At 45.1% G+C, this 12,603-nt stretch overlaps 1 long non-coding RNA gene across 1 annotated transcript; it reads left to right on the top strand.

Moving 5' to 3' along the window:
• Positions 1-2,913: 2,913 nt before the first annotated feature.
• Positions 2,914-7,079, top strand: LOC138741758 (uncharacterized). The gene is made up of 4 exons (XR_011343745.1): positions 2,914-3,012; positions 3,099-3,225; positions 3,837-4,041; positions 6,557-7,079. It is a non-coding gene; the product is annotated as an uncharacterized lncRNA (long non-coding RNA).
• The last annotated feature ends 5,524 nt before the right edge of the window (positions 7,080-12,603 follow it).

The raw sequence follows: 12,603 nt of genomic DNA on the forward strand, positions 1-12,603 counted from the left end.
CGTGGACTCGATGCTGTCGACCTCTGCCATCTCGAGTACTTCGACGTTAGGGGTGTAAGCGCTCCAATGGATGTTGAGGATGGAGCGGAGACAACGCTGGTGGAAGCGTTCTAGGAGCCGTAGGTGGTGCCGGTAGAGGACCCATGATTCGGAGCCGAACAGGAGTGTGGGTATGACAACGGCTCTGTATACGCTTATCTTTGTGAGGTTTTTCAGTTGGTTGTTTTTCCAGACTCTTTTGTGTAGTCTTCCAAAGGCGCTATTTGCCTTGGCGAGTCTGTTGTCTATCTCATTGTCGATCCTTGCATCTGATGAAATGGTGCAGCCGAGATAGGTAAACTGGTTGACCTACAGGGGAATCACGTTGCTCTCCATTGCAGGCAAAATCTTCGCTAGGATTCTACTAAATAGAATAATACCTAGTGTCGCCGAGAATATTCTCCCAGAATCACAGTGCGGCTTTCGCGCAAACAGAGGAACCACTGACATGGTCTTTGCCCTCAGACAGCTCCAAGAAAAGTGCAGAGAACAAAACAAAGGACTCTACATCACCTTTGTTGACCTCACCAAAGCCTTCGACACCGTGAGCAGGAAAGGGCTTTGGCAAATACTAGAGCGCATCGGATGTCCCCCAAAGTTCCTCAACATGATTATCCAACTGCACGAAAACCAACAAGGTCGGGTCAGATACAGCAATGAGCTCTCTGAACCCTTCTCCATTAACAATGGCGTGAAGCAAGGCTGTGTTCTCGCACCAACCCTCTTTTCAATCTTCTTCAGCATGAAAGACCCCAACAATGAAGACGCTGTTTACATCCGGTACCGCACGGATGGCAGTCTCTTCAATCTGAGGCGCCTGCAAGCTCACACCAAGACACAAGAGAAACTTGTCCGTGAACTACTCTTTGCAGATGATGCCGCTTTAGTTGCCCATTCAGAGCCAGCTCTTCAGCGCTTGACGTCCTGCTTTGCGGAAACTGCCAAAATGTTTGGCCTGGAAGTCAGCCTGAAGAAAACTGAGGTCCTCCATCAGCCAGCTCCCCACCATGACTACCAGCCCCCCCACATCTCCATTGGGCACACAAAACTCAAAACACACTAGTGCATCATGAAGAAAGCACATCAGCATCTCGACTTCCTCGGGAGGTAATGGAGGTTTGGTATGACACCAGAACCCTTGGTAAATTTCTACAGAGGTGTGGTGGAAAGTGTACTGACTGGCTGCATTACAGTTTGGTAGGGGAACACCAGTACCCCTAAGTGCAAAGCTCTCCAAAAGGTAGTGGACACACCCAGGACGTTACAGGCAAAACCCTCCACACTATTGAGAACATCTACAGGAAACACTGCCATTGGAGAGTAGCAGCAATCATCAAGGATCCACACCACCCAGCACACATTCTGTTCTCATTGCTGCCATCAGGAAAGAGGTATCAGTGCCACAAGACTCATACCACCAGGTTCAGGAACAGCTCCTACCCCTCCACCAATCCCTCCGGGGCCCTACTATTTATTTAACAATATTTATCTTATTATATGTACTGCCTCTAAATTGCTTGTAAATATGTGTGCTATATCTTTGTACATGTTTGCATGTTTTTACACAAAGGACCGAAGAACACTGTTTCGTCCCGATGGAATTCTGCAATTGGATGATAATAATAAACTTGAACTTTTGCTTTCTCTGACTGTAAGGCAATACTGATGGCAACTCCTTGTCTGCCTTGCACCAGTCAAAAGAAAATTTGGTGTAATATATTTCCTGCATTATTATATGACAATAAAAGAATCTTGAAAAGCCCATGGGTTTCAAGGTAAGTTCAGACTCCTCAACGACAAACTCAATCAGGGACTCATTTAAGGACTCTTACTTGTGCACTTTATTTTTTTAAATTCTCTCTATATTGCATAGTCAGTTTCTTTACATTCATTATCAGTTTACAATTCTTTATTTATTTATATCTATACCATATATAACCATAAAACAATTACAGCATGGAAATAGGACATTTGGCCCTTCTAATCTGCACCGAACCAAGTATTCTCCTCTAATCCCATCTATCTGCACCCTGCCCATAATCCTCCATTCCTTTCCCATTCATATACCTGTCCAATCTTTCCTTAAATGACAAAATGGACCCTGCCGCCACTACTTCTCCCTGAAGCTCATTCCATACAGCCACCAGTCTCTGAGTGAAGATGACCTCTTGTTTCAATCTTTCTTACTCTCGATGGAAAAAGCCTATCCACATCAAATCTATCTATTCCTCTCAATTTTAAATACCTCTATCAAATCCCCTCTCAACCTTCTACGCTCCAAAGAATAAAGACCAAATCAGGTCAATCTTTCTTTGTAATCTAGATTCTGAAACCCAGGTAACATTTTCATAAATCTTCTCTGCACTCCCTCTAACTTGTTGATATGCTTCCTATAATTCAGTGACCAGAACTGCACACACTACTCTAAATTTGGCCTTGTACAGTCTCAACATCACTTCCCAACTCCTTGATTCAATACATTGATTTATTAAGACCAGTATACTAAAAGCCTTCTTCACTACCCTCTCTACCTTTAGGGAACGATGCACCATTATTCCTCGATCTTTCTGCTCTGCTGCATTCTTCAATGCCCCCCCCCCCCCATGTACTACATATGTCCTATTTTGATTATTCCTTCCAAAATGAAGCATGATGTGTACAGTTTTTATTTGCATGACCAATAAGTGGTCATTCTATCTCACCTACAGAAAAAGAATTTCAGGGATGTAAGTGATGTCATGTACATACTCTGACAATAAATCTGAAATCTGAAACTATCACACTGAACACTAGCTACTCCCCAGGGCTGTGAGCTCAGCTCACACCTGCTCACATTACTGACTCATGACTGCATCACCAGATCAGTCATAAAGTTTGTAGATGACACAACAGTAGCTGGCCTCATCACTAACAACAATGACTCACTACAGAGAAGAGGAGGAAAATATTGTGTTATGGTGCGAGAATTACAATGTGAGTTTCAATGTGGACAAGACAAAGGAGGTGATTGTGGACTTCAGGAGGACTAGGGATGACGACTCTCCTTTCTACATTTATAGATGAATAGTGGAGAGAGTGAAGAACACCAAGTTCCAACTAAGTAGTGGCCAATCCTTGATACACAGCATCTCTTCATTTGCCAGGAAGGCACTCCAGTGACTGCGCTTCTTGAGAAGATTGAGCCAGGTAAGGCCACAATCTTGTCAACTTTCTGCAGGAGCTCTACTGAGAGGGTCCTGTCTGGCTGCATCATAGTGTGGTACAGTTGCTTCAGAGCATTGGATCGGAAATTGATCCACAGGGTTATAAGAGCGGCAGAGTGAATCAATGGGGTCTGACTCCACCCCCTAACCCCCATCGACATGATCCACCAGGATCGTTGTCTGAAGAGGGCTCACAAAATCATTAAGGACCCCTATCATCCTACACATGGCATCTTCCAGCTACTCCTGTCAGGAAAGAGATACAAACGTATCAGAGGCAGAACCACTAAGCTGAGAAACAGCTTGTCCTGGACATGCATTGTCCATCTATTGTGAGTGCTTTGTCTGGTTGTGTGTCTGCATATTATTACACCGAGGATCAGAGAACACTGTTTCATTGGGTTGTACTTGTACAATCAGATGACAATTAACCATGAGACTGAAGCTGCTGAATGACTGATGAAATGTTCATACAATCCCTCCGGGGCTCTACTATTTATTTAACAATATTTATGTTATATATGTACTGCTTCTAAATTGCTTGTAAATATGTGTGCTATATCTTTGTACATGTTTGCATGTTTTTACACAAAGGACCGAAGAACACTGTTTCGTCCCGATGGAATTCTGCAATTGGATGATAATAATAAGCTTGAACTTTTGCTTTCTCTGACTGTAAGGCAATACCGATGGCAACTCCTTGTCTGCCTTGCACCAGTCAAAAGAAAATTTGGTGTAATATATTTCCTGCATTATTATATGACAATAAAAGAATCTTGAAAAGCCCATGGGTTTCAAGGTAAGTTCAGTGGTAAAGTTTGTTTTTTGTGATTGTTTTGTGATTTTTTGAACAGGATCCAACAGAGTTTCATATTTGCTCCCTTGCTTTGCATAGAAATAATTTATTCTCTAATGTTGGGGGCAAGGTAGAGGAGTTTGCAGATATTTTAGCATTGGTTGGTCAGGTATTGTAGCATTGCCATTACTTGGGGTGGGTGGGAGGGAGTGGGGTGTACTGCCATGCTGAAGTACTTTGCAGGTTATTGTAGGGTTGGCAGTGGTATGGAGGGTATCATGAGACTGGCAGTGCATGGAGGGTCATTGTTAGGCTCAAAGATCCGATGGATAGTGAAGGGATAAAGGTGTAGACTGCAAGAATAAAGAGGCAATGTGGATCATTGGGCAATTCAGAGGTAATTCAGAGAAATGCAAGGAAATGCACTTGGAGAGATGCAGAGGTGTAAGGGATAAAATAATAAATGAGAGGATCTTGAGTGCTGACAATTACAGAGGCATGTATGTCCACAGATTATGAAGATTGCAGGCCAGGTGGGACAGGTGGTCATAAAGGAATGCATGATGCTTTCTTTCATTCATTAGGAATAGAATATAAGTAAGCAAAAAAGCTGCAAATGGTGCAGAGGCTAGAAACATGTACGTTTTTCATACAGCTGTGGAGTTCCAGGAAAATATTCCCATTTTCCTGGAATGCCTGCTGTGTGAAAAGCTCAGAATGGGAATTAAGGTGCCATTCCCATTCAAACATTTTACCTCCTGGACTCCTCGTCAATTTCCGGGAACGCCCGCAGTCTAAAGCGAACTGCAGGCTTTTCATGAACAATGGGCTAATGAATAGGACGTCGCCACAGTGGTGTTGCAAGTCCCACCTCTTTACTTACCGCACTTTCAGTATACTGTCTAAACTCGCAGAGATTTGGAATTTTGGTCACTTGTATGTGAAGAACCAATGCTGAGATGTCAGACGTTCTTCAAACTGGTAAAACCACACAAAGTTGATCTAAAATATATAACTGAAACAGAAAGTGCTGGAAGGAGAATAGAGGTCAAGAGAAACCAAGTTAACTGGTCTTCTAAATGAAAAGAACTGTTATGGGCAGTGTGGTTAGTGTAACAGTGTTACAGTGCCAGTGATTGGGACCGGGGTTTGAATCTCTCACTGTCTATAAGGAGTTTGTATGTTCTCTCTATGTCTGCATGGGTTTTCTCTCAGCCTTCAAAATGTTCCTGGGATGGAATTGGACAGCACAGGCGCGTGGGCCAAAAGGGCCTTTTACTGTGCTATAACCATATATAACCATATAACCATATAACCACTTACAGCACAGAACAGGCCAGTTCGGCCCTACTAGTTCATGCCGTAACAAATCCCCACCCTCCTAGTCCCACTGACCAGCACCCAGTCCATACCCCTCTAGTCCCCTCCCATCCATGTAACGATCCAGTCTTTCCTTAAATGTAACCAATGATCCCGCCTCGACCACGTCTGCCGGAAGCTCATTCCACATCCCCACCACCCTTTGCGTAAAGAAATTTCCCCTCATGATCCCCTTATAATTTTCCCCCTTCAATCTTAAACCATGTCCTCTAGTTTGAATCTCCCCCACTCTTAATTGAAAAAGCCTATCCACGTTTACTCTGTCTGTCCCTTTTAAAATCTTAAACACCTCTATCAAGTCCCCTCTCAATCTTCTACGCTCCAGAGAAAAAAGCCCCAGTCTGCACAACCTTTCCCTGTAACTCAGACCCTGAAATCCTGTCAATATTCTCGTGAACCTTCTCTGCACTCTCTCTATTTTATTTATGTCTAAATTTAATTAAAAGTTTAAATTTAATTTAAATTTATGCCACTGAATTTCAAGCTTTTCATTTATGTCACAATATGCCATCTCATTTATCAGAGCCAAATATTGTACATGTTAAAGATGGATGTGGGGAACAAATAGGTGTTGAAGTATATTCAGAAGAGATATTCCACACCAAAGGAAATACTTCCCTGTCCATGAGTGTAAAATTCCTGACTAGTTTTCAATCAATTCCTGGAACGTTAGCTAAATAAATTCTGCTCCCAAGGTTACCAGCAGTCTACCTCTGCAAGAGTAGCACTTTATGACAGTGACCTACTGACTTCTTCAAAGGGTGGCACGCTTTGCATAGCGGTTAGCACAAAGCCTTTAAAGTGCCAACGATCGGGACTGGGGGTTGAATCCTGCACTGTCTGTAAGGAGTTTGTACACACTTCCCGTGTCTGCATGGAGTTTCCCCGGGGGCTCTGGTTTCCTCCATCATTTCAAGGTACCGGGGATGTAGGTTAATGGGGTGTAAATTAGTGGCCTAGACTTGTGGGCTGATATGGCCCTGTTACAGTGCTAAAGGTCTAAATTTAAGTTTAAATTAAAATTTTAAATATTTATCAAAAACAAATCTCATCATAAAATAACTCTGCAGAGAAGCTTCAGCATATATTTCAAATGACGTATTTAGTAAATTCACCGTTCCAATTCTTTATTCAACAGATCTCCTTTTTAAGACATTACTCTCAGAAGTGTGCACTGGCTCTATGGCTAAAGACTAGTCAAGTCTCTAACTGCTTGGAATCCTGAAAATGCAAGGTGTTGCTGAAACATGAAGAAGCAGAGAACATCGCCTGATAAATTATAAAGGGAATAATTGACAAGTGGTTTATAATAACAGTTTCTATTTATATCACCGGCTAAGGCATCCCAAACACCACAAAGGAGCATAAGTACATTGTACAATGTATGCGACAGTGAACTCATTACCAAAGATTGAGCCAAATGACCATACTCAGTACATTAGGATAGGTTATCTTATCTATAATGTGCTGGTAGCAGAGGGAAGCTGCAGAGTTTGTGTTAATTAGGGCAGACAGTATGTGCTGAAGGTAATGTGCTATATTGTTCTATGTAACGAGATGTAACTGCTGCCGCTGCTGCAGTCCTGGGAGGAGCAGAGGAACAGAGGCTGTTCTGCCCGATATTCCCATGTAGATTCAGTAAAATGACTGTGCCATCCAAATACACCTGTGTGAGCAATTAATCCACCAAACCTTTGGAATGTTGGAGGAAACAAAGCACCTGGAGGAAACCCATGCAGGTCACGGGGAGAACGTACAAACCACACCGGTAGTGCCAGATTCGAACCTGTTACTGGCACTGTAATAGCATTGCACTAACTGCTACGCTAACCATGCTGCCCCAGGTGCAAACTTCCCATGGAATATACTTTTTTCTTACGAGTCTAACACCCAAGATGGTGATGCCCACATTCATCACTTGAGAAGCTGAGGATTATGGGTTCTGAGAAGCAGTGGAATAGTACAGGGCACCAGAGAAGGGGAAAAATAAACCCCCTTCCCCAGGCAAGGAGAAGCATGGAAGAAGACCCTACAGGGTAGAGGGCCACTGCTGTGGACCAACATGGAGTTTTACTACATGTAGCCTTACATCAGGCTACAAACAGTTGGCGACTGGCTTCTGGGAACCTGGTATTGAGACCAGGGCTCATGAAGGTAACTGAGTTAAAGAATTGAAGTCAGGAGGGGCGTGACAAGATGGCGTAGAGTCTAGACGTGTAATCTCGACCTCTCTGGCTGGACTTTTAAGTACCCCTTTGTTTTCAAGTTTAAACTTCTTAATTTTTAGTTTAAAGTATTAAGGAATTATTATGGCCATTAATGGTAAAAAAGATTAAACCTCAAGTGCAGAAGAAGTTACATTTTCGAAGTACTGAAGATTTGGGGTCTAAACAACTTGCTACAGCTTCAGGTTTAATTTCTTCAGTACCTAAACTACAAAGACTGCCTGTGGGAGCTGAAATAAAAATGTCTACTACTCACCAAATGAAGAATAGTGCTGGAATTACCCATTCTCTGGAGGAAGGTGCGTGTTCCCAAGAAGTGGATCCTGATTCTGGCAGCATGCCGATTTTAACGGAAGGAGCACACAGGAAGATAACTCCATTGTCTGAAATGTTTCTGGCAATGGTCCAACCTGAAGATTTTGATCTCCTCCGTGATTTTTTTGAAAAACAACGAGCTGTGGGGGGGAGGCCAGCATCGACCCCTTGAGGAAAGTCGGGGTGCCGTCGCTTGGAGTCCAGACCCACAGTAAGACTGTTAAAATGCCTTCTGTTGAGTTGCAGCAGGAGCTGCAGTTACCACTACGTTAGAGAAAGCAGGGCTGAGCTTTTCTGAATTACAATGTAACCAGTTAAATGCTGTCATTCAGCCTATAATAAATGAGTTGGCTCAAAGGATAAGTTCAGAATTGAATACAGTTAAAACACATGTAGTAGCATCTTGTGAAGATTTTTAAAAATTTCAGTCTGCTTTTTGGAATGTCAACAACAAGTAGCTTCTAATACAGAAAAAGTGTTGAAGGTTGAAAAAGCCGTTATAGAATTGTGAGAATGTGAGAAGGAGTTAGAGAGGAAAATAGATTTAGAGAATCAAAATAGAAGGAATAATGTGAAAATTGTCAGTTTGCCAGAAGGTATGGAAGGACGAGATCCAGATTGGATCCCACATGTACTAGGGCAAGAATTTTTTTCTGAAGGCTTGGTATTGGAAAGAGCACACAGAACTTTAAGGAGGTCACCTTTACCTGGTCAGTCACCAAGACCTGTAATAATTTGATGTTTGAATTATTTGGATAGAGAAGTAATACTTCGACTGGTGGTGCAAAATGCGAGAAAATGACAAACTCCGTTATTGATTCAGAATAGCAGAGTTTTTTTCTATCCTGATTTGAGTCAAGAGGTCATTCAACATCGATGTCGATTTAATCCAGTTAAAGAAGTTTTGTGGCGTAAAGGTTATAAGTCTACTTTTCACTATCCGGCAGTGTTGAAGGTGTTTCATGGAGACTATCAATCTCGGTTTTTTGAGGATGATCATGAAGCAATGATTTTTGCTGATTCAATTACGTAGTCCGCCATTGTCTCCTAAAAAAAAATCTGGTTGTTCTGGAAATGGAAGAAATGGTAGAAATGGGAAAAACGGAAATGGAAAGAGTCCAACTTCTTTTGAAATGGGATCTTCGAGTTTGAAACCTCTTGGATGAATAGCAGAAACTTCTTATTCTTATTTTACTTTTTATGTTATTATGATATTTTGAGATTTTTTTTGTTCGGGTGGGGAGGAAGAGATTTGTTCTAGGTTCTATTAGTATTCAGCCACTGGTGGGTGATCCACACCCAAATTTTGTTTAGGGATTACTAGCTTTTGGTAGTTTTTTTTTGGGGGGGGGGGTTTTGTTAATTTTTTTTTCTTATTTTTTAAATTTTTAAATTTTATCTAGCTTTTACTTTTTTCTTTCTCCTATTGGAAGGCCTATATACGATGATTTGAGTTTTTATATAAAGATATTATTGGTCTTTATATATATGTTATATTATTGGTCTTTAATAATATTAGTAGATATGTTAAAGTCGAGGTTTGCTACTTTTAATGTTCGAGGTTTAAACAGTTCGATTAAGCGTAACGATGAGGGACAGCTATGGTATTGATAAGAATTGAAGAGACTGCCATCCGTGCAGTACTGGATGTAAACGGCTTCTTCATTGTTGAGGTCTTTCATGGCTTGTTTCAGCATCATGCTGAAGGAGATTGAAAAGAGGGTTGGTGCGAGAACGCAGCCTTGCTTCACGCCATTGTTAATGGAGAAGGGTTCAGAGAGCTCATTGCTGTATCTGACCCAACATTGTTGGTTTTCGTGCAGTTGGATAACCATGTTGAGGAACTTTGGGGACAGCTATGGTATTGATAAGAATTCTTTGTTTTTTTATTTTTAAATTTGATCTTTGGTTAAATGTGTGTTTGGTAGCGATATGATTTTATCTGAAATGATTAAATTTGAGACTTTTCTTATGAAGGTACCAGAGAAAGGTTATATTTCATTCATGTATTAAATATTATAGGATGGATGGATAAAAAGGGTTGGGATAAATCCAAATCTGTATAAGATTAAAATACCTTTAGATTTGATATTGGGCAGTTTGCAACCTCTGAAAGGTTTGGGACTAGATAAATTTCAACTTGCTTTTGTATATTTAGCATTATTTGTAGAGAAAAAAATGTATTGTTAGTATGTGGAAAGATACAAATATGATTGATATTAATAGATGGCATAATGAGATGACATACTGTTTAAATAGCTTTTTTATTAGTAAGTGGTTGTTATATTCAGAATATTTACATTTCAATTTATGTTGATTAGATTTTAATATGTATGTTTAATTTTTCCTTAATTTTTTTCCATTCTTTATGACTCTTCTTTTTTTTCTATAAAATATAACGTTCATGTTCTTGGTTTATGGTTGAATATGTTATTTACTATCTGTATTTTGAACGTATAAATAAAGTTTAAAAAAAAATTGAAGTCAGAGGAACAGCTGATTAGACAATCAAGTTCAAGTTGAAGACAAAAGGATTGTAAAGCAGATAGCTGCTGATTGGGCAATTGAGTTCAACAGTTGAAGGGCCATTGAGGACAGATGACCTAAACATCATTATAAAAGTGAGGGACTGAGTAATGGAGTGGTTATTGTTGGAGTGGGCTGAGTCACAGCTGAAAGGCTTTATCTCAAGAGACTTTGGCAAGAAGAGGATGAGGTGGTGATGTACAGGAGCAAAAAGGACTTCGCAGGCCGGCACAGGTAAGGGCAGGTTTTAATTATATATATGTATATTTTTTTCATCTAGTCATAGACATGTAGGTAAAGCAGCCAAGGCAGGGGAATGCTCCTCTTGCAGAATGTAGGTCATCAGGTTGTATCCCTGATGACTTCATCTGCAAGAAGTACATCCAGCTGCAGCTCCTGACAAACTAAATTAAGGAATTGGAGCTGGAGTTGGATGGAATCTGGTTAATTCAGGAGGCAGAGAAATAATAGACAGGAGTTACAGGGACATCTATGAGGAGGAGGAAGGGGGGGGAGGAGGAGGAAGGGGGGGGAGGAGGAGGAAGGGGGGAGGAGGAGGAAGGGGGGGGGAGGAGGAGGAAGGGGGGGAGGAGGAGGAAGGGGGGGGAGGAGGAGGAAGGGGGGGGAGGAGGAGGAAGGGGGGGGAGGAGGAGGAAGGGGGGGGAGGAGGAGGAAGGGGGGGGAGGAGGAGGAAGGGGGGGGAGGAGGAGGAAGGGGGGGGGAGGAGGAAGGGGGGGAGGAGGAGGAAGGGGGGGAGGAGGAGGAAGGGGGGGAGGAGGAGGAAGGGGGGGGAGGAGGAGGAAGGGGGGGAGGAGGAGGAAGGGGGGAGGAGGAGGAAGGGGGGGAGGAGGAGGAAGGGGGGGAGGAGGAGGAAGGGGGGGAGGAGGAGGAAGGGGGGAGGAGGAGGAAGGGGGGGAGGAGGAGGAAGGGGGGGAGGAGGAGGAAGGGGGGGAGGAGGAGGAAGGGGGGAGGAGGAGGAAGGGGGGGAGGAGGAGGAAGGGGGGGGGGAGGAGGAGGAAGGGGGGGAGGAGGAGGAAGGGGGGGGAGGAGGAAGGGGGGGAGGAGGAGGAAGGGGGGGAGGAGGAGGAAGGGGGGGAGGAGGAGGAAGGGGGGGAGGAGGAGGAAGGGGGGGGAGGAGGAGGAGGGGGGGAGGAGGAGGAAGGGGGGGGAGGAGGAGGAAGGGGGGGGAGGAGGAGGAAGGGGGGGGAGGAGGAGGAAGGGGGGGGAGGAGGAGGAAGGGGGGGAGGAGGAGGAAGGGGGGGAGGAGGAGGAAGGGGGGGGAGGAGGAGGAAGGGGGGGAGGAGAAGGGGGGGAGGAGGAGGAAGGGGGAGGAGGAGGAGGAAGGGGGGGGAGGAGGAGGAGGAAGGGGGGGAGGAGGAGGAGGAAGGGGGGGGAGGAGGAGGAGGAAGGGGGGGGAGGAGGAGGAGGAAGGGGGGGAGGAGGAGGAGGAAGGGGGGGAGGAGGAGGAGGAAGGGGGGGGAGGAGGAGGAGGAAGGGGGGGGAGGAGGAGGAGGAAGGGGGGGAGGAGGAGGAGGAAGGGGGGGAGGAGGAGGAGGAGGGGGGGGAGGAGGAGGAGGAGGGGGGGGAGGAGGAGGAGGAAGGGGGGGAGGAGGAGGAGGAAGGGGGGGAGGAGGAGGAGGAAGGGGGGGGAGGAGGAGGAGGAAGGGGGGGAGGAGAGGAGGAAGGGGGGGGAGGAGGAGGAGGAAGGGGGGGGAGGAGGAGGAGGAAGGGGGGGGAGGAGGAGGAGGAGGGGGGGGAGGAGGAGGAAGGGGGGGGAGGAGGAGGAGGAAGGGGGGGGGAGGAGGAGGAGGAAGGGGGGGGAGGAGGAGGAGGAAGGGGGGGAGGAGGAGGAGGAAGGGGGGGAGGAGGAGGAGGAAGGGGGGGAGGAGGAGGAGGAGGGGGGGAGGTGGAGGAGGATGGGGGGGAGGAGGGAGGGGGGGGGGAGGTGGAGGTGGAGGGGGGGGGGAGGAGGAGGAGGGGGGGAGGAGGGTGGAGGGAGGAGGGGGGTGGAGGAGGTGGAGGGGGGAGGAGGAGGTGAAGGGGGGGGAGGTGGAGGAGGGGGTGGAGGAGGGGGGTGGGGGAGGAGGAGGATGGGGGGGTGGTGGAGGATGGGGGGGGA

Source organism: Narcine bancroftii, chromosome 8, assembly GCF_036971445.1.
Source record: "Narcine bancroftii isolate sNarBan1 chromosome 8, sNarBan1.hap1, whole genome shotgun sequence".
NCBI classification, from domain to species: domain Eukaryota; kingdom Metazoa; phylum Chordata; class Chondrichthyes; order Torpediniformes; family Narcinidae; genus Narcine; species Narcine bancroftii.